The sequence below is a fragment of the Corapipo altera genome, unplaced genomic scaffold (assembly GCF_003945725.1).
Source record: "Corapipo altera isolate COAL_440 unplaced genomic scaffold, ASM394572v1 164, whole genome shotgun sequence".
Lineage (NCBI taxonomy): Eukaryota > Metazoa > Chordata > Aves > Passeriformes > Pipridae > Corapipo > Corapipo altera.
Genome location: NW_020884969.1, coordinates 1,483,138 through 1,505,121, shown reverse-complemented (window position 1 = coordinate 1,505,121; position 21,984 = coordinate 1,483,138). Strand labels below are relative to the sequence as shown.

Here is a 21,984-nt window from a genome sequence, read left to right as displayed (position 1 = left end):
AAGGGGTCCCCCCTCCCCGGCACCGCCGGGAGTCGCGCCGAGCCGGAGAGCGGGATGTGCGTGAGGGGGGCACCCGGGGGCGGCCGCGGGTGGGCAGGGGCAGCCCCTCAGCTCGGGCGGCGGAGTTGGAGCCGCGGCTTTGGGGGGCTCCGCGGAGGAGGAGGAGAAGGGTGTCCCCGGGAAGCTGCTGCGGGAGGGCAGGGCAGCTTCGGAGGTTCGCTGTTCCTGCCGCTTATTTATTTATTCGGATTCCTCCCATCTCCTCCTGGGTGTGGGGGGCACGGGGCGGCGGCGGCCGAGCCCTCCCAGCCTGGGTGGGTGCTGGGGCTTGGGGGGTGTCCGGGGTTTGTTCGCCGCGGAGTTTGGGGCCGGGCTGGTGCGACCCCCGGCGCTCCCCGTGCCCGGGACCCCCGGGGGCGGCAGGGGAAGGAGGGAGAGGTTCCGACCCTGCGGGGATGGAACCCCCTCGTCAGATCCCTGCCCTGGCTGGGGGCGTGCGAGGGCTCGGGGGGCTCCTTTTGGGAGCTTCGTGGAGGTGGATGGACGGGGGGGTCGGGGCTGCCCCAAACCCCGCTGGCTGCGGGATCTGTTGCAGCTCCCGGGGCTTTGGGGAGGGTTTTCGGGGATGGCGAAGGCGTGAACCCGAAAAGGGTGTCTGGTTGCTGGAGAGTTTTAACATGGGGACGGGTTGGAGGGGGGGAGGAGGAGGACCCGGAGGGAAGTCATTCCCAAAATGTGCGAGAGCTTGGGTGGGGTGTCAGACGCTTGTTTATTTTGCACTCCTTGGGAAGAGGTGAGGGGGGGTAAAATGCTTTTGTAGTCGTGCCTGGGATCTTTTTTTTTGGGGGGTGGGGAGGGAGGGGCAGAACAGTGCGTTTGACCGCAGGAGCGGTCGGGGGAAGCGGCTGGGAATTCTGCTGGAAGTGTTTTCCTCTGCTCCGGCGTTAAAACTAAACAAGAGCCGAGCGTATTTAGGTGCAGAACACACACCCGAGCCAGACCCCGCCGAGTTCCTCGACCTCAGTTTTGTCTGATGGGTTCTTTTTTTCCCAGTTGTTAGAGCGTTTCTTGGTATGTTTGCAAAGCACTTCTTCGGAAGCATTTCGTTCTTTGCGATAGGTCTGGAAAAGCCTTGCTTGCATGTGCTGGTTTTTTCTCCCAGTTCCTTCGTGCTGGGGACAAAAAAAAAAATGCTCTTTTTGGGGGTGGGGAAGGAAGAAGGAAGAGGAAATGAAGGTTTAAGCATGTTTGTGGAGTCAGGTCTCTCTCAGTTTGTTCTGCTCAAGTAACAACTGGGAGTGTGACTCGGTGGCTTTTAAGCACAGAACGTTTATGAACAAAAACTGCGAGGATTTAAACTTTATAGGGAGGAAAGTGTTAAACTGATGGGAAGGCACGCGTTTGAGAGAGCGGATCTCAGAGACGCTACCTACGTGCCCCTGCTTCAAACTAGTGGGGATGGAGGGGAAAAAACCCCCAGAAAACCGGTGGGGAAAAAAACCCCAAAACAACCACCCTACAATTTGCATGAATGATGCCACGTAAAATACCGGAGCGAGGAATTGTGCTCTGCAGACGAAAAGCCTGAAGTCCCGTGATATGACTCGCTCATTTCTGCAGGGCTCATCAGGTACAGGCTCTGCTTCCTTCCTGGGATGGTGCAGCTGGCATTTGATTTCCTCCATGGATGGGAGAGGAGGAGTCCTGTGCAGGTTTTTTTCCCCGAGATGATTGCATTTTCCTTGGCCTTGCTGTACCCGGCCTCATTAGTAGGAGCTGCATCTATATTTATTTACCATTATACCGTGTCCCTTGGGAAGTGGGGTGTAGTTTGGAGTAGGTATATATGGATTTATCACTCCTAACGTTTTTTTTTCCCCCTCCTTTCGGGGTAGGACCAAATCCGTCAACAGCGGAGAACAAACTTAATTTATTTCTGTGTTTTGCATCTCCCTTTTTGCCATTTCTCTCCCAAATTGCTGGAGAAAACATCTCGGAGATGCAGGCAGGGGAGAAGGAAGGAAGGGATGGAAAATGTTCTCTGTGCAGGGATGTGTTTGTTGTCTGCGTGTCCTGAGAGCAGCGGGCTCCGAAGGGGCAGGGTTTGATTCTGCAGGTGAAAACCGGGGTTTTGGGAAAGCTCTTTTTCCCCTTTTTGTGAGGATTATTCTTCACCCCCACTACGGCCACAACTTTTTGTGTCTGGTTGATACCCAACGAGCCTGGGCATGAGGCTGGGAACGAGGAAACTCGAGTTTCACTCAGCCTGTGCTTCCTCCCCTTCGCACCAGAACAGGCATCAGCGTTTTTCCTCCTGTGTCATCTCACTGTTGGGAGCAGGTCTAGACGACATTGTGGGGTGCAGGCTGCCAGCTGGGCTACAGGAATGCTATCCTAGGTGAAACAGCAGGATTTTTTAGGGAGGGGTAAGGAAACCTGAAAGAAAACCCCGCGTGGATGAGGCCTGGTTATCTCTAGAACTGCTTCGCTGAGCAGTCTCAAGCGGTTCCTTTCATTTGTTGACCTTTGTAGACAACGTGCATCTCTCTAGAATTGTGATTCTGATAATTCCAGGGAATTTGTGCCCGGTGTCAGCTGCAGAAAGCTTATTTTTAAGGCAGTTTCAGCGTGAGTCTTACTGATCTCTTTTAAAAGGATATTAAAAGTTCAAGGCTGTCCAGTGTTTTGAAAATTAAATTATTGTGAAGTGTTTACTTTATAGTGATAATCCGTAAGTTCATGGGAGTGTTTGGTATGTTTTCTCATCGCTGTCTGGAGCTGGGAAAACAGTGGGGTTCTGACATTCACTTTTAAAGCTAATTTAATTTTTAATAAAATGAATTTTTAATGAGCATGACTGTCAGGAATTGTTCTGTCGTTAACTTCTGGGACTGCTCTTGTTTTTTTTTTTGTTGTGTGTCAGTGGGGCAGTGGTGAAATTTGGGTCTTTGGGCGGGGAACTGGGAGAATTAATGAAACTGAGCCACGAGAAAGGAGGAGGCTGTGCTGTCCCTTTCACCAAGGGATCTCTGAAGATGTTTGGTTTAATGTGCTAGAAAATCAATCAATTTTCGTGGAACAACAGCTCATTTTAATCTAAAGAAAGCAGCTTGAGCTTCACAGTGATTTCTGTGCAGAGCTTTTAGGGACGTTGCGGAATGACACGTTACAGTGTTGGGATTCTGTGGCAAATATTTTTCATCCTCTTCAAAGTTTAGGATTTGAAATCAAAATGCTGTCAGGTTAGGAATCTTACTGCAGAAAGAAGATGCCTTTGTTCCTCCTGTCGATAACTTTGTGCAGCTTTGACAGTTCCAAAGTCCCTGAAGTTGATTCCGTGTTATACTGATTTTAGCGGAGCAGGGATTGGATTTTGCATCCATGTCCTTGTGGGATTGAGCTTTAATTATACCTGTGCTGATAACTTGATCTTGTGGGTTATCAATGCAGTGAGACTGATACTGTGATTACAGTGGGATTTTTGGGAGGTAATGAGGAGAATTTGATTTTTGGGGGGCGTCTAACTCATATCTCTAAAGCTGGTTTCATACATAAGGTTAGTAATAAACTGTGTTTATCATTCTAATATTCCCATATTGAGTAAAGCTCCCTTCTGACTCCTGTTAAATGAGGATGGCTGGGGAGCAAAGAGTAGGAAGAGTTTGTATGTGAGCACTCAGTCATGCAAACGGGCGGGTGGAGGCTGTGAATGCAATTCCCAGTGTTAATGCTAAAGATAAGTGTTTTGACAAATGCTTTTAATTTGGGGAACAATGCAAGCAGGAATGACAGGATATGAAAGGAAAGTGTTATTTTTCATCTGGCAGGTGGCAAACCAAGGTGTAGAGGGATTAACTTGCCCAGGCTCCTGCACGGAGTCAGCGGCAGAACTCGTAATCAGTCTCTGATCTCAGGGGTTTGCCAGGGCTTAAATCAGGGTTTTTCTTCCTCCCCTCATTAATTGGCCAACTTTCACATTTTGCAAATAACATCCAGAGATTATTTCTCTTTCCTCCAGTTTCAAACTTTAGAGCCTGGAGGGTGGTTTTTTTTTTTTGGTTGTTGGTTTGTTGGTTTTTTTTTCATTTTCACTGAAGCCTTGAAAACACAAGGTTGGAGAACTTGATCTGAGCAGCACCTCCCTGACATATGACACTATCTCGAAACAGCCCCTGACAAGTGAACCCTCTCATTGAAATCATGTGAGGAATTTTATTACTCAACTCTGAAGACCTTCTGGAGGAAAGGAGGTTGCAAACTATTAACTACGTGGTCTTCGTTGCAGGCTGGCAGATAAAATGTTCTTATGTGTTGGGGCAGTCACGTGGTTCCACAGCGAGAAGCAGTTGCTGACCAACTGAAAATTTCCTCTTGTCACTCTGAGAAACACATTTATTTTTGTGTTGTGCCTGCTAAAAAAGAGATATATTCACTTGAAATCTGGTCTTTTTTTAAACATGCGAGTGGTCGATTCCCTTCCCCTCTCGACTGGGCACTCCCACAGCGTTAGGGGAAGATTTTCTCATAGGCAGCCTCAAATTTTAGTGGGTTTGGGGTGCTTCTGTTCTTTGCTGCTGCAGTTGGGTTTGCCAGGGGCTTCTTGTTGGTACAGGCTGAGCAAAGGGCTCGTGTCACAGTTGTGGAGCTGCTGCTGTGACAGTTACGGCGTCGCAAAACCAAAACCTCATCGGGAGCGATCGATTTATGGCCGTAACTCCTGTGCTGGCTGGTTGAATATGGGTCTGCTGGTTCTCAGTCCATCACTGTGGCAGAGCCACTGTCCTCCTTGGCTATTCCACGATAAAACAATACTCTGTACCTTGGTTTGGAAGTGCTTGGCCTGAGGTATTGGCGTTTTAGAAACACAGAAACCGAGGCAGAAGGGCCAAGTGACTCACAGAGGCCACAAGCTGAGTCAGTGGCAGTTGAACACAGATGTCCCTTCCCCATCTATTCCACTTTATGATATATTGATATATATATATATTAACTTTATAAGGAATTTATTGGCTGGTCACCTAATGTGCTCATTAAGAGTACCTAAGTCAACGAGATTTTTTTTACAGCGGTGGGAGGATTTCTCATGTTCCATTGACTTCTGTGGATTGACACTTCTCATCCTTAGTTATTCAGTTAATTTTTTTGCTTTTAAATCCATTACATCCCCCCCCCCCCCCCATCAGGCCAAAAGCACTATGGGGTAAACTTTCTCCCAAGACTGTAAGGGATGCTCCTCTTTCTTCTGCTTCATTTAATAAGATTTTTTCAGTGTTAGGCTTCAGATCTATCTCAGGAATGCACATGCATGTTTATCATCTGTTTTGATTCAGACACCCAAAGGTTGAACAATCACTGTTTCAACTTGCTTCAAGAATTAAAAAAAAAAAAAAAAAAGTCATCTCTAACTGGTTATTCTCCCTGTCTGTGTGCAGATTTCCCTTTCCCAGTTCTTAATCAAAGCTGCAGGCAGAGTCTGAAGTGAAAGTGTGCTCTTAAAACTGGGAACTGCTGTAGTGCTTCTGACAGAGCGTGCTCTGCTTTATCTTCCCTGTGCAGCCAACCAGGAGGTGTGGAAGGTCAGTTCACTTTTTCCTACAGAATTCCTCTCTAATGTTCACTTCATCATCTCCTCTTGGTTTCAGGGCAATTACCAGCCTGCAACTTATTACCAGGCAGAGCCCTTGGTCAGGTTGTACCTGTGAATACCCCTAAATCAGTTCTGTGAAACACCTGGAAAAGATCCGACTTCATGTGTTACATCCATGGAATTCAGGCAGGTAGTGCTTCCAGTCTCTTTGTCCAATGGGTGGAGTGTTGCTTCTTGTGGAAGGGTTTCTTCCAGCCTGAGGAAACAAATTTTCACACCTGCTTCATGCATAGAGGTGGCATTTTTTTTTCGTTCTCCATATGTACAGTGTGTTTATTTAGGTTATCTAAATTTATGAGAAAGCCATTCATGAAAACCATGAGGTTTTAACATTGGGTGAAGGAAGGAATTTATAAGCCAGGTATAAAAAAATACATTAATTATGTTTGGCGGAATCTCACTTGGTCTGAGTTCCTGGTGTTGGTCTTCTCCTCACTTTTGAACTTAATATTCCAAACCCTTCCTTTCTTTCCACTTCCTTACAATTTTCAAGTTCAGCAGTAGAGTAACTGCCACTGAAACAATACTGTGGGTACTCTTTCAGTGGCCTTGTGAACAGCCAGTTTTGTTCTCCTGATAAGCCCTTGTCCTATCAATTGGGAAGTGCAGCATATAGTCATTTCCTGCATTTCGAGCTGCCTGTTCCCTCTGAGCCCTGAACCAAGCACTGAATCTGCTTTTTGTTCTTCCCTGTGACTCTGATGGCAGCCCAGAGCACTTAGTTAGTTCATCAAATACAAGAGCTGTTTCTACTTGGGTGTTTATTCTGACCTTTATTTTGGACACTTTCTCTCTGCCATGATGAGATTCTCTGATTACAATGTCAGCTTTCACCAGAAACCTCTCTGTGATTTCACTGGCAGGGTTTGGGGTGTGCAGCAGCTCTGACATGTAAGTGGTGCTCCAGTGTTGGAAAGGGAAGTTCCTGGCAAGGGAATCTCATTTCTAGGCTCTGCCTTAGGTCTTCTTTCATGACCCAGGGCAAACTTCTTGACTTACCAGTGTTCCAGTGTGTGATATGAAAATAATCCTTTCAGGGCTGTCGAGGTGCTTTCACATTCACAAAGGATGTGGAGATTCTTGGCTGGATAGCAGAGTATAATAAACATCAAGGAGTATAAACACGAGTGTCAGATTGTGGTTGAGAACTAATTATTTAAGCTAATACTGATTTTTCATGCCACAGATGGGAGAGGTAAGTGGCTGATCAGAGTTTTCCCAGGTAAATTGTGTTACACGTGGTTTCCAGGCATCGTAGTGGGTCATTCCCTGGCTGTTTGTATTTCATGGGAGCTCCATCTGTTTGATGGAGTGGTGCTGTTTAGTGATAAGTCTGAAAAAGAGGGAGCTTGCTGAACTTGAAACTTATTCCTCCCTCTTTAATTTCCTGGTCCACAGAAGTCGAGTGATGTTAACATATTGGAGATTCATAAAATTTAAGGCGAGAACAGATAATTAAATTGCCTTCCCTGATACGTTTTATATGCTTTGTATCACAGGCCTTTAAATTTTAATCATTTACTCTGAAACTGAGACCAGTAAATGATGTTTGGCTAAAAACAATTTGAAAGCTTTCCAGCCCTGAAGTGTCCATCACTGGTAATTTCAGGCTCATCACTTCTCTTGGTAGTTATAAGTGGCTGATTTCTAATTTGAATTAGTCCAAGTTCTGCTGCTGGTTCTTGTTAGGATTTTCCTGACGAGATTAGAGCCCTTTAGTATCCAGGACTTTCTTGCCATGAAGGTACTTACACTCTGTAATCAAGTTACTTGATAGATAAGGGAAGAGAGTTGAGCTTTTAAGTCTCACTCTGAGGCATTTTCTCCAGCACTCAGATCATCCGGAGATTCTTCATGGCCTCCGTTTATTTTTAACATCCTGGAAACCAAAAAAGGTGCCTGTTCCGGCCTGTGCCTGATCCACACCAAATTCCGAGGTGCCTTTAGCCCTTTTTTGCTGCACAGCCATTTCAGAGGTTCCAGGGAAATGCTGTTCCTGAGCCTCCCTGCTCCAGCACTGACATTCTTTACTTCAGCAGTTACAGTCTGCATTTCTTAGATTATAAATTGGCCTTTGTATTCCGCCGTGTTTTGCTTCCCTGAGCTGACTTGAGGCAGGTATTCAGCCTCCTTTCTCCTGCTGTCCTTCCCTCCTGGTGTTCTACAGCCCTGGTGTCACTCACAGATTTTTATCTGCAGTTGAGCTGCATCAGACCTTAAATTTAGTGACAACAACAACAAAAAAAAATTAAAAAAAAAAAAAAAAAAGAGCATGATGCAATGCCAGGAAGTGGATGAAGAACTGGCTGACTGACAGCTCTCGGATACCGAGCGGCCGACGAGGGTTTCCACCAGAACCAGGGTACACTCTGTGCATGTACTTTCTCCTGTTCAACTACATTTGTAATCTCAGAGAACAAAGTTAGCCCTTTATCAAGACATTTGCCATTAGAACGTGCTGACTGGCACTGCCGCTGTCCTTGTGCTCCTAACTCTTCACTGGGAAAATCCGTGTTTTTCTTTGCCTGTTCTCTGCCTGGGTGGATTTGCAGCTTTGCAGATTTGCTCCATCCCCTTTCTGGGCGTTGGCACGATATGAACGTTCACCTGGCCTGGGGGGAAGGCCCTCCTCAGGTTTTAGGCTGATTTAAAATGTTTCCCTGCTAATGGATTTGCTGGAAATCATCTTTTATTACTGGTGAATTAGAAGGTTCCTCACATGACAAGGGCATGTTGCCCCAGTGTAACAACAAACTGTTCCCAGTGCTCTCAGTGGTTTTCCCTTCCACTAGAAAGTCACTGGGTCCTAAATTTTCTTACTCTTATTATATTTGGGTTTTATGTCTTGAATCTTGCACTTTGCTTGCTAAGAGGAACATCCCAAGAGCTTTTGTTCCTGGATGTCTGCAAGTATAACATGGCAGTGCTTTTTGGGTGGCTGAGGTGGGTCTCCTGCCAGATTCCATAGAAGTGAAGACCTTCCCAACCTTTACAAGCATCCACTTCTGAAGCCACTTGTGAATTATCCTACAGTTCGTGGGCATTATTCTTGTAAATGGTGGTGTCACTCCTGTGTCACACTCAAGTAAATTCTGATTTATTCATAGCACTGTGCCTTCTTGCTTTTTGTTGAAAATGCAGCTGCCTTCGCTCGCTGGCTTGTTCCCTTGAATTTCCCTTTTCCTGTCCCAAACTGATTTAGCTTTTAGTCCCTCGGTGTTGCAGCTGTAATCAGCAGTGCACAGGAATGCCTTTTTCTGTAGGACAGGCAGTATTTTTGCCGTGGCTTTTTAGGATCCCGGATAATATGGGATCGGGAAACCAAACCTCATTTAAATACCCACTGGCAGGAGGAAGCGAAGTGTGTTGTTTTTTGGGTTAGTTGTTTGGGTTTTTTTTTTCAGGGTGGGTGTTTCTAAGGACTTGCTCCCTTAGAAAGTCCCTGTTTTGAAACCTGCAAACTGCAGGCAGAGAGTATCTAAAGTTTGGGATGTGTGATTCCTTTGTGGCTGTCCAGAGGGAAGCCTGTTAACGGCGATAGGCTTTGAGGAGAGGTTTGGAAAGGGGAAGAAAGGGAAGAGGACCTGGGGCACAGGATCTCTGGGGAAGGCACTGTGGAAGAAGTTGTGCCATTTGTGCTCCTGCAGTTTGAGGTGTGGAAGTTTTGAGTGACGGAGACCCAAACCTGTGCGGTTTTGGTGGACGTGGATATTTCTTGCCATGGAAGCCTCAGATCTCAGCCAGTGCCTCTCCTGCCTGCTGGCTAAGCCAGGATCTGATTTTTCTGTTCCTCTGCTGCCTTTTGCAGCAGTTGTTTATTGACTGAAATTGTTTCCATATGGCTGCGATGTAGAGCTTGATTACATTAAACGTGGCCCTTTCCTGTGGCATTGCAGTGTTATGGAAAATCCATCCCTCTCTCTCACCTCCCAACCTCCCCTTTCCTCCATAAAACCTTGGGTTTGGAACCTCTTGAGGTATGATCTTCTTTCCCCTCTGAGGCTTGTAGAACTGGAAAACTGGCATTCAGATCTTTTTTGGGTCGTTGTGTTTGCTTGCTTAGGTGGATATAAACGACTCATAAAATAGTTAAAATGAAGATTGAAGTGGTTGGAAGTTGGGAGCATTACTGGATCTGGGGCTCGGGGGTGTTCAGCAATGAACGTGTGGAATCTTTGCTTCGGGACAGTCCATTTAGATTGTGTTTGTTTACAATAATCAATTTAAATAAATACTGCTCCAAGAAGGTCTTAAAATTCCTGTACTTGGAGCTTTGGGATGTTACAGGGCCAGATTCCCTACTTATCTGGAGCCCGGAGGCCATGTCTAGTTTGTGGGAAACAGATCTGTTTAGTGGCAAATGCATCTGTATCTTTGATAAGAATAAAAACTGATTTTGTTGGCTGAGTTAGCTGATAAACCCAGCAGTGAAGCATCTCTACCTTCACTCTGTAATTACACCTAAACTCGAGTTCGTAACCTGAATTCGAAATTTAGCTTTTGCTAGGAATGTTTTCTGTTTCAATAGGTTAAAATATATCAATACCTTTTTTTTTTTTTTAAAGCCTACAAATTTACTGTGATGCCTCCCTTTCTTGTGGACTCCAGCAGAACCTGGGCAATGTATTTTTTACTGCCAATATCTCAAATCAAGTCAAACCAGTGGAGTGGTGGTTGTCACTCTTGGCTGAGCACGTGAAACCAGAAGCTAGTGAACTATTTTTTTTGGACAGAAGAAGCCTCTTCTGCATATGCATAGAGAATATTTTCTTCATTTCTGTGTATTCAGATAGTTCATATCACAGACTGTTTAATTCAAAACCGAGAAACCATTTGGGAGCCGTAAATGGTGAAATCCTTGTTTTCCTCCCCTAACATAAGGTGGAAAAAAAGAACAATGAGGGAAGAGATTCAGTAATACTGAAATCTTTCCGTGGAGGACACAACAAGGTTCAATTCATTTAATAAAGAGAATTCATTTGTTTTCACTAAAGCGTTTTAAAATGCAAACCATGTTTCCGTAACCCTTTTATGCGTCCTGCACCTATGATGTATCATTCAAGATTAATAAAACTGTAATACATAAAAGCTGGCATTTAAAAATTGTTTTCTAAACAGTCTGGCTAATAACCCAGGGTGGAAACTGGAATGCAGGTAGGCTGCTCTTCGGGCCTTTGCCTGGCTTAGAGGGGGAAGCTCCAGGGTTTTTAGTGAATTTAATGGAAAATGAAAGCTTTGAGAGGAGAAATAAACATTCCTTATAGTTTGGGGGGTGTCCAACTAGTGAGCTGGCAGGTAAAAGGGAGACAGTGACCATGTATGGCCATTCCTCTGCTTGTCCTTAAAGGATTTGCTGCTGCCCAGTGCTTGGAGCAAAGGATGTGGGCACCTTTTCCCAGCTGGGGTGTCATAAGGCTTGAAATTTTGCTCCATGGAGCTGCCTCCCTTCAGCCCACACCAAGGGTAAATTAAAAACCTTTCGTTCTGCTTTGTGTTTCAAGGGACCCATTTGTCCAGCATTTCCAACATCAGGAGGAATTTTTTCGTGGAAAGGGTTGTCAAGCATTGGAAAGGGCTGCCCAGGGAGGGGGTGGAGTCCCCATCCCTGGAGGTGTCCAAGGAATGACTGGATGTGGCACTGAGTGCTCTGGGCTGGCTGACAAGGTGAGGATGGTTCTCAGGTTGGACTGGATGATCTTGGAGGTCTTTTCCAACCTAAATGATTCTGTGATTTTGGTTTTTGTGGATCCCTTGGTGGGTTGGTTGCAGACATTGTGAGGATAGAACTTCTGAAAGGCTGTGGGTCCTGCAGTGCAGGAGGATCCCTAGAGATCCTGATTTATCTTGAAGATCTGCCCACTCCCTGCTTTGCAAAATGCTGTGGGAAAGGTGGGCTGGAGAAACCTGAGTTTTTCTTCTGTCCCTCACAAAACACCCTGGCTACGTGGGAGCAGAAATTAAGACAAGCACGTTCAATTTTCAGTGTTGTCACTTCACAGAAAGGGAGAGGAAAAGATGAGTTGTGACCGTCGCAGACATTCTGTTCTGCTGCTCACACATCAGAGCTGCTTTCTGCTTCTTTAGCTGGATGACCAGCTAAAACAAAAATGAAACTTCACCCCTTTGAACCCCTCCAGAGCTGCCTTCAAGGAGCTCTTTTCCACGGCTGAAGTTTAGTTGGTTGTTACTTTTCGGTGATTTCCAGAACTGCTGAAAAAGAACGAGTTGATAAAAACTCTCTTGTGTATTTTGTGTGAGCTCAGATATTTGAATATGCAATAGAAGGACTGAATATCTGCAGTTTCCATTAAATTTCAGTGCCTTTAAGGATGAGTCCTTAAAACGAGCTGTAACTAACATTAGAGGCCATGGGATTGCTCTGTGTTGGCTCTCCCAAGAACTGAACTGGAACTATATTGAGGATATTTCGTGTTTTTAATTAGCAGATCACTGAGTTCTCGGTCCTTTATACTTAAGAATAATTAATGCTCCATTGTTTTTGCTTCTGACAGACTTCTACTGTCAGTTTTCCGAAGGAGACATTGGCCCTTCCTCCAATTATTTGACCAAACAATTTACAGTGAGCAGCCTTTCCCCCACCCCTCGTGGTAGGAATTTGCCTCTGGTGTCCTCCTGAGTGCTGCTTTCCAGCTCTGCTTTGTGCTCTCCACCTCTTCCAGAGAAAACCTGCGCAGTGATGGGGTTGAAACACTTAAACTCTCCTGGCCCACTCTTGAAAAACTCCACAGCTCTGCCCTTCCAGTGTTAAATGTCCTGCAAATAACCGGATAAAGAGGATGATCCTTTGGTTTTCCTCTAATGAGAATGACTTCTGAGAAGGCTGCAGGCTCAGGGCCATGCTGCCATTGCAGTATTATCAGTACATTTTGACTGCAAATGCTATATCTTTTTTTTTTTTTCTTTAATATTAAAGGGAGGGGTTATGACTTCTGAGCTATAATTGTGTGGAGACATTACTTGGGGAGACCTCCTAAACTCTCCTGCATTAATTTGGGTGTGCTGGATACGAGCTCTGTGCTCTTAGAGCTGCTGAGGAGAGTCTTGGACCGTGCCTGGGGCCTGCAGGAAGCAGAGAAATTGCAAATAATGGCTCTTGTTATTCCGTTTTGAGTCTCTCTTGCCTGATTTCTCTGCTCCTGTTGATGGTCTTGCTTTTTGTACCTCCTCCTGTGCCATTTGCAGTCATAGTTCCCAGTTATAAACTTAGCTTAAACCCAGTTTTAACTAACTTTTGAGTTTGGCCTAAGTCAGCCATCCTGACCCCACAGCTCTGAGACTGCTGGGCTTTGTAGGAAAATGTATTTTTTTAATCCAGTTGTTGTCCAGGCACAGCCTAAATCCAGGTGGATCCATCATGTGCCTTCACAGGGATTTTTTTTGGAGCAAGTTGCACCAGAAAATTGCATTTACAGGGTGTTTAGACCTGACCAGCTCAAAGGCTGCTCTCCAAACTCTGCAGGTCTGTGCTCTGTGCAAAGAGGGAAATTAAACCAATAATTTCCATACTGATACATCCTTGTGGTTTTCATCCTGTCCCCTGTTCTTTCTCCCACCTGATTTTTGAAAAGTGGAGCTTTTGAAGTGTTTTATGGTAGTTCTTAGAGACAGGCAGCTCTTACTGGGTTGAACACCGTGGATGGCACAGGGAAGAGGTAGAAGCCAGTTGTTTAATTGGTGTTTTACATGGTAGACTTTGAAATTGGGGGTTCAGAGAGGTTCCTGCTCTCTTTCTGTAGAGCAGCGGTGGTGCACATGCAGTGCTGCAAAAAATAAAGAATAAAAAATAAAAAGAAATAAAATAAAAATGAATAAAATAGAATATGAAATAAAAAGATAAAATAACGTGTCCCGGAAAAGACTTAAAAATTTGTTAATAATACATATGTATTATAATGTATAATTAGTAAAATAAAAATATGTCCTCAAAGTGTTACTTCCAACTGGACTCTGCTTTGCACCAACAAAGAGCTACGTTGGTTTGTACCTCTGGATGTGGGCAGCTATAAAGTAATGTTTCTGTAAGAGCTGCAAAACACAACATGAAGACTGAGCTCAGTTAAAACTGGGTTTAATAAATGAGTGGCTCTCGTGGTCAGATCAGAAGTTTGCCTTCTCTCTGGCTCAAGGCTGGATAAAGGGGGGGATGCTGAGGAGAGCCTGGAAAAACAAGGCAAATATTTGATAAATCCACAGCATATCCGTGGAAATCCCCTCGCTGTGTGCTGCAGGTATTCTCTGTATCCTTTGTATCCCACCTTTTCCAGCCAGAGAAGGGTCCAGGCGTGTTAAATCCCCAGCCACGTGTCCATGATAATGTTTTCCACCCGCTGAATGTCACATTCCTGGGGCTTGTGAAGGGAGATGCTGTTTTTAGTTCAGTTCCTGGTGAGCAAACTCCCTTAATATCTAAATTAACTCACCTTTTTTCAGTTGGTTTGTTTGTTTTAGTCTTTTTGGGTGGTGGTGGTGGTGATGGGGGTTTTTTTCAATAGCTGTTGAGTCTTGTCCTGTGCCACTTAAGTCATGACAAATACAGTATTTTAAACTGGACAGTAAGTGTTGACAGGGCTGTTTAATAACTCTCTTATTTGCTTCACATGGAATTGGTTGGGATGACAGGGACCTGTGTGTGACTTCATGCTTGATCCAACTGGAATAGTTTGGCTCCAAGTGGTTCAGGGAGTGCTCCAGGTTCTGAGCCAGCAGGAAGGACTCTCCAGGTGCTTAACCCTGGCAGGACACGCCCAGCTTGGATTTCTGAAGTCCCTGCATCCAGGAAAATGCACCTGTCCGTGTCCAGAGCAGCTGGAAAACCTCAGAGCGAGGGCAGGGAATGATTTCTCTCCATTTTAAGGCCTCTCCAAACATCTGTAGGACTCTCAGTTACTGTTTAACTCCAACTCTGTGTACCCTTCATGTGTAAGGACTGACTCTGCTGTCATTTAGGAAACGAGGGGAGTTTTTTCTGCCTTGTCAGTCCCTTTTTGGTGTGGTGTGATTGCTATTTGGCTGTCATTTCTCCAACTTGTAAAGCTGTCTCCAGTGTATGCAGTTTTATATATCCCATTAGCTCGCTCTTCCTCGTCATATCATACAGCCCTGTAATCATCTGGCCTCTTTTCTACCCCCAAATACTGTTTTCTAAAAATCTTCCTCCCCTAAAATGCCTCTGTGTGAGACTTTCCTTTTTATTTCATATTTATTTTATTTAGAGTTGTTTGGGTTTTTTTTCTAGATAAGTATCTGATAGTTGCAGCTTTTTGGAGCCTCCTAGTTTCCCTAAAAGGTTATTTTTTTTAATAGGATTTGTGTGAACACACTGTTTCAAACACAGCAGTGGCAATTCCTTAGTAGGGGGAAGGAGCTGAAAAGCAGATGAAATTCCTGTGAGTTGCATCACTGAAAGCACAAGGGTTAATGTTTCTGTCACCAGATGTTCCTCTGTTTCCTGCTTTTACTTTAATGTCTGCATATAAAAAGATTTTGGTTTCTTTGTCCCTTTGCACTTGAACTAGAAACTGTAATCTATTTGTGGTGCATCGGAGAGAAGTTATTTTTTTAGTACTTTTGGTTTAACAGTTTCTCTGTAGAGGAAGAAAAAAACCCCCAACAGATAGAGGCATCTTCCAGTGAAATATAAAATGAGGGGATTGTGATGTCTGAACTTCACAATGTCTCTGCTAACAGGAGCAAAGATGACAAACCAGCTTGAATGGTCCCTTACCCCTCTGTTTTGGGGAGAGCCAAGCTGAGGGAAATAATCTCCAGATAAATGGCTGTGAATGACATTTGCATTTCTCCTGGCTGAGAAGTTGGTAACAGTTCTGCAAGGAATGGCTTGGAAATGGGTTTTCTTAACGTGAAATGAGCAGCAAGCTTAAATTTCATTGCTGCTGAGCGTTTCTAGCCCAAGATTTCTGTTTTACAGCTGCTATTAAAAATTTATGGGGCAACTTGAGATCAAAGCAAATATATATTCTCTTTATTATGTAAACTCAGTTTTGTGCAACATATGCATTGCATCTCTATGGTTTATGCAGGAATTCTTGTTGTAGTGAAGGGAAACAGCCTTTACATGGTACAGTTAGACCTGAGCTCTGGGAAAAGAGGGTTACATCCCAGTGTTAGTGGTGATCTGATTGTCTCTCTTCTTTCCTTATCTCCCAAGTAACTCCTTAGGAGTAGGAAGGTCTCTCCTGAGGTGCAGCACTTGCCTGTTTGCTGTTGAAATGTTCTGTGCTGTGCTTCATACTGAGGTTTTGTTACACCTTTTTTTTGTGTTCCACATAACCCAGGTTTCCCACTGGTGTGCTGAAGGACTTCCTTGGACTACCTTTCACTTACAGCCCAGACCTAAAATACATTTATAGAGATACTTAACCTTATGTGAGGGATCAGAATCTCACAGTTGGGGCTTTAGACTACAAGAACTTTCCGGGGAAGGGGGTGGCCTGTATTTCATACCCAAGACAGCCCTCACTCCAGGTTCTGGACTCCTTATAAAACTCCAGGCTCCTTATAAGTGCCTTCTGTTCATTCATATTTCTCTGAATATCTTCTCTTTGCCCTCCATTCCTACCTTGCTGCATAGAAAAGCAGGCTGGCAATATTAGCACCTTTTACCAGATTTTTAGGGTGTGGGTTTTTTTTTTTTTCTTAAAGAATCTATTTGTTGTCAAACAATCTCAAATTTTACCGGGGCCTACGATATCAGTTTTGCAGAGAAAAGCTTAGATGTGAGCCCTCATGGTTCCAGTTGGAGAAGACAACTGGAAAACTTATAATCATGGAATCATTTAGGTTGGAAAAGACCTCCAAGATCATCCAGTCCAGCCTTTGACCAATCCCCCCCTTGTCCCCCAGCGCAGAGCACTGAGTTCCATGTTCAGTTGTTCCTTGGACACCTCCAGGGATGGGGATTCCACCACCTCCCTGGGCAGTTCCAATGCTTGACAACCCTTTCCATGAAGAAATTCTTGCTGATGTCCAACCTCACCCTCCCCTGGCACAACTTGAGGCTGTTCCCCAATGTCCTGTCGTGGTTTCTGAAGGGCTGTGCTTGCTGTGTTCGGGCAGCTCTTCGAGATCCACACATACCACTTCTTTTTTTGGTTTATATTCCACTTCTGTCCTGGTTTTGCAGCTGCCTGGTGGTCTCTGAGCTCTCACACGAGCTGCTGCTTTTGCAGTTGGTGGGATTTGTGGGTCCAGTCCTGGGTGTAGCTTAGCCCTTGGTGTGCTTTTGCTTTAAAGCACTGATAAAAAAACAGGTAAAATGGGGGAGGGAGGGAAGGCAAAAATCTGAAAAGCTGCTGGATCTTAAAGATTAATCAGTCTGGTTCAAATAACAAGCTACACATATTCTTTTCTACACAGCGTGTTTTATCCCATTCTGCTCTTGCAAAGTTGTTTCTCCAGGGGAAGATTTCAAGCTCCATAAGATTGTGTTCCTGTATTAGTGTCAGGACATGGGCTGAGATTATTTGTGTGAATATGTAGAAACAGTCCCATTACCTGGGGTTCCTTTCACACTCTCTGGCCCGGTGGAATTATGGCCTCATATTGCACCATCCTGGATCTATTGCTGTTTATCCACATCTGTATTTACAAACTCAGCCCTGGGAGCTCTTGTGCATGAGCTGAGAAAAAGAGAAGTGCAAATGACAGCAACTTCCTACCCTGTGTAATGATAAAACCAGCCCTATTTATAAATGCAACGAAGAATATACAGCAGCGCTCTCACAAGAGGGGTGCAGTCACACCGAGGGTTGCTCTAATTTAGTTGGTTTTTGGGGGTTTTTTGGCTTTTTTTTTTTTTTCATTTGAAGAATACATACCCCCAGGTCTGCCAAGAGCTTCCTGCACCCTCATAACACATAGATTTATTTCAGTTCTGCTGTGGGGAAAGAGGTGATATGAGCAACCTGAAAGATGGGGCAGTTCCTAAAACACACCATCCCTCAAAATCTGCAGCCTGAAAGATGGAGGTAATTCCTAAAACACATCATCCCCCAAATTCTACAGCCTGAAAGATGGGGCAGTTCCTAAAACACCCATCCCCCAAACTCTGCAGCCTGAAAGATGGGAGCAGTTCCTAAAACACCTCATCCCCCAAACTCTGCAGCCTGAAAGATGGGAGCAGTTCCTAAAACACCTCATCCCCCAAACTCTGCAGCCTGAAAGATGGGGCAGTTCCTAAAACACCCCATCCCCCAAACTCTGCAGCCTGAAAGATGGGGCAGTTCCTAAAACACACCATCCCCCAAACTCTGCAGCCTGAAAGATGGAGGCAGTTCCTGAAACACTATTGGCAGATCTGGCAGCCACTTATCCTGGTTTTCTTGGGACTTTTGACCTCCTCTGCTCTCCTGGGTTGACTTTTTGCCTGAGTAGCTTCAAAGAAGGGTTGTAAAGCTATGATGGGGGCAGAGAATGGGTAGAAATGATAATTTATTCCTTTACATTTTCTCCTCTCTTCCAAATTGATTACCACTTGTGCTTACGAAGCACCATTTGCAACACAGATCAAAACCTGAGGAGGTCTTGTTTAAATCTGGATCAAACAGCAAATTTTCATATTGGTGTTAGTGACTTTCTGACTCTTGGTGGTCTGTGAGGTATTAGAAGGGGGGGCCCTGAAATAATTGCAGCAAATTTAAATGTCCTGTCTCCTGGGCATGTTTGGCGTTGCTGAGAAGCAGAAGCTGAAGGGATGCAGAGTTTTATCAATATTTGTAATTAGGAAAATGTTTTGGCAGAAAGGTTAGTGGTTTTATGACTCTGCCACTTCTTTGTATCATAGGTGTTAGTTGGATACACAGGGTGGCCCATGGAGTTGTTTCAAAAAAGTTGGACTTTCTTAAGGTAAGAATTGTGATGATCTGGGCCCGAGGCAAAGGGAAGCAGTTGTGTAGAGCAGCCAGGTTGTCCAGCACACCTGAGGTGGTTGTCAAACCTCTGTGTGTGTCCTCCTGCACTGAACCATCTGTAAAGTTGATGTGTTTTGCCACTATGGAGGGTTGTGATGAGATTTAATAGTTTTCAGTGTGCTCTGGTGATAAAAATATGTATATGTGTGACTTACAAGTGTCTGTTCATTTACAGAAGAGCATTTGATGCAAGATCAGAGTTTATATTTTTGCAGCAGCTTCTTTTATCTCACCCCATCAAAAGCAGAGAGAGATGGGTAAGAGGGCAGGTGGGGATCACAGGGAGCAGGTAGACACTGGTCTGAGCAGATGGAAGCTGGACTGGGAGCACTGGGGAGACTGGTTGTGGTCCTTTGTAGGCAGCACATCCCAGGATAGTGGTGTTCCAGCAGCCTGACCCTGTGACAAAGTGGAATATCAGGGGTGATAAATGGTGGATGTGATATTTGGGCATTTATTAGGAAGGATTTTTCCCTCAGAGAGACTTAACTCTTGATATCCATCACAGAGTGATTCTCAGATCCCCTGGCAAGCAAGATAAAACAAGGAAAACCAAGAAATTTCTAGCACCCACTGTCCTGTTGCTTCTCTAGATGTGATTTTTTTGTTAACAGTTCTTTTGCTGGACACTGGACTCACAGATCAGGCAGTTGAGGAAAAATAAGAGCGTTGGTTTTATTTGAAACATCTCGGAAAGGAAACAGTCTTAAAGGCAACAATAAATGCTCTGGCATAATGCAGACTAAACCATCCTTAAAACAAGTCTATATCCATCACTCCAATATACTGAAGTCCCAATCTGCTGATTTGATGTCAGGATGATGAATTATGACCTTTTATTATTTATTTATTTTAAAGGTTTAGTTGCAGACTTTATAAAAACATAAAGTGTGTCTGGCTCTGGCTGTGAGGTTTATGGAGTGGCTGGGAGAAGCTTTTAGATTTGGAGCACAAGTGGTGGCTTGTTTTCCTGTATTTGTGTGTGTTTTCTGTGCACACAAATGCATTTGTGTGCACATAAAATTGATGTTTATGTCTGTAACTTCCAATGGGTAAAATCACAAGCAGGTGTAAATCACTTTTATTCAGGTGCATGGCAGTGGTTAGAGGTCAATTTGTGGGTGTTGCCTCCTGTGCTTGGGAGAACTCCCATGTGTGGAGACACAAATTTAAGCTGATAGGGAACCAGTTTAAGATGGAGCAGTGTAAGACACTCACAGGGTTGTGCAGATTTATTTAAATTGCTCTGAGGTCTAGTTCAGTCCTCTCAGTTTGTGCACACAAGGCCATTGGAGAACATGGCTTTGCACAGCAGATACTCTGCTGAGATGCTCCTGGACCACTCTGGTCCTGGGGGTACCTGTGGGATGTGTTCAAACCCCAGAGACTGCTCTGTGTCCCAGCAAATGTGACTCTTGAACACAAGTCCTGCAGTGCTCCATTGTACAGGGCTGTAGAAACATGGAATGGATTTGGAAGGAACCTTAAAGCTCTTGTTTCACTCCCTGCCATGGGCAGGGACACCTTCCACTCTCTCAGGTTGATCCAAGCCCTGTCCAACCTGGCCTTGGACACTTCCAGGAATCCAGGGGCAGCCACAGCTTCTGTGGGCAAGCTGTGCCAGGGCCTCCCCACCCTCACAGCCAACAATTCCTTCCCAGTATCCCATCTAACCCTGCTCTCTGGCAGTGGGAAGCCATTCCCTGTGTCCTGTCCCTCCATCCTTTGTCCCAAGTCCCTCTCCAGCTCTCCTGGAGCCCCTTTAGACTCTGGAAGGAGCTCTCAGGTCTCTCTGGATCCTTCTCTTCTCCAGGTGAACCCCCCCAGCTCTCCCAGCCTGGCTCCAGAGCAGAGGGGCTCCAGCCCTGGCAGCATCTCCGTGGCCTCCTCTGGGCTCGCTCCAGCAGCTCCACATCCTTGTGCTGTTGTTCCCCAGGGCTGGAGGCAGCTCTGCAGGTGGGGTCTCACCTGAGGGGGCAGAGGGGCAGAATCCCCCCTCCCCTGCTGCCCACTCTGTGGGATGGGCCCAGGACACGTGGGGTGCACATGGACAGGGCATGTCCAGCCTCTCACCCACCAGCCCCCCCAAATCTTTCTCCCCAGGCCTGCTTCGTATTTAATCAGGTGTGGATGGAAAGATTACATATTACTGGTCCTTTATTTTAAAATAAACCCTCTGAAACAGCTCCAGTTGTTCATCCATGGGGTGTTTGCCATGTGGACGTCTCTGGCACCCTCATTTTCCTTGGCTTGTGACAGTGTTGAGGGCTTATCTTGGTGTCTTGAATGAATCTGATATCAAATGCCATCAACTGCCTTTTTCCTCATTTAGACTAAAACCTTCTCTGCTTCTTGACAGCGAGTAAATTGTCCCCTAAAATTTGGGACATTGCTTTTGCTGCTTCCCGGTGTGGAAGTGACCAACTTTTCTTGCTCAAATAATTTATAAACAACTTTTTACATCTGTTGGAGCATTCCCTTTATATCCCCTGTGATACAAAACTCCCAGCCCCTTCATGCTCAAGGTGGCAGAAAAGGTGGTTTAATTTTCATTTGGATGTTCTTCTCAAAAGAACGGTGCATTTGTTTGCCCAAATTTTGCATTTTGAACAGTGGGGCCCAAATTCCTGTCCCAGTTTTGCTCTTCCAGAATTTCTTTTGCTCCCCTTCCCTTACCTGCTCGGGGCAGAAGTAGGGCTGCCTCCCAGGTAGGTGATGATCCATTGGATCCATCCCAGAAGTTCTCTTACCTCCAGTAAATGGATCCCAGGGATGCTGGATGAACCTGAACGTGGCTTCAGAGGGTGGTTGTACAAAGTCAGCGCTGCAGGACGTGGGTCGATTGAAATGAAAGTGGTTTAAAGAGCAGGCAGGAAACTTTGGGTTTGAATCACTGATCCTTAGTTTTGTTTTGCACTTGTATTTCTTGGGTTCTGCCGAGAACTTCAGGGCTTTGCAGCAAGTGTAACCTAAAGCAGTGGCATTGCTTCCTATACGTTTATTCTGTGCTGAATTAGAACATGGTTAATCCTGCATATTTCCCAGCTGATTCTTATTTAAAGTCATGTCAAGCTCCATTTGGATGGAAACTAATTCAATTGAAAGTGCAGTTTTACTTGGTGTTAAGGCTGTGTTACACTTATGTCAAAATGCAGCTTCTCTTTTAAAATACATTTTTTGAATACAGTGAATCTTGTCTCGATGAGCTAAATTTCACCTAATTTCTGGTTACCTTGTCCTTCAAAAACACAGAGCTGGCAGAGCTCATCAACCCACCTTATTTTTATTCCTCATTTAAAAGCGAGAAACTGTTTTCCCTGCTTTCTGAATTCCCAGCTGATTCCTCAACTTTGAAAGCAGCAGTCATTGAACTGAGCTAAATAAGCA

At 45.0% G+C, this 21,984-nt stretch overlaps 1 protein-coding gene across 1 annotated transcript in view; it reads left to right on the top strand.

The window, feature by feature from the left end:
* Positions 1-809: 809 nt before the first annotated feature.
* The window catches only part of HMBOX1 (homeobox containing 1), a 112,611-nt gene continuing 91,436 nt past the window's right edge, over positions 810-21,984 (top strand). The window contains exon 1 of the mRNA XM_027665075.1: positions 810-1,630. The gene's annotated coding sequence lies outside the window, so the exon portion shown is untranslated. The remainder of the gene's footprint in view (positions 1,631-21,984) is intronic.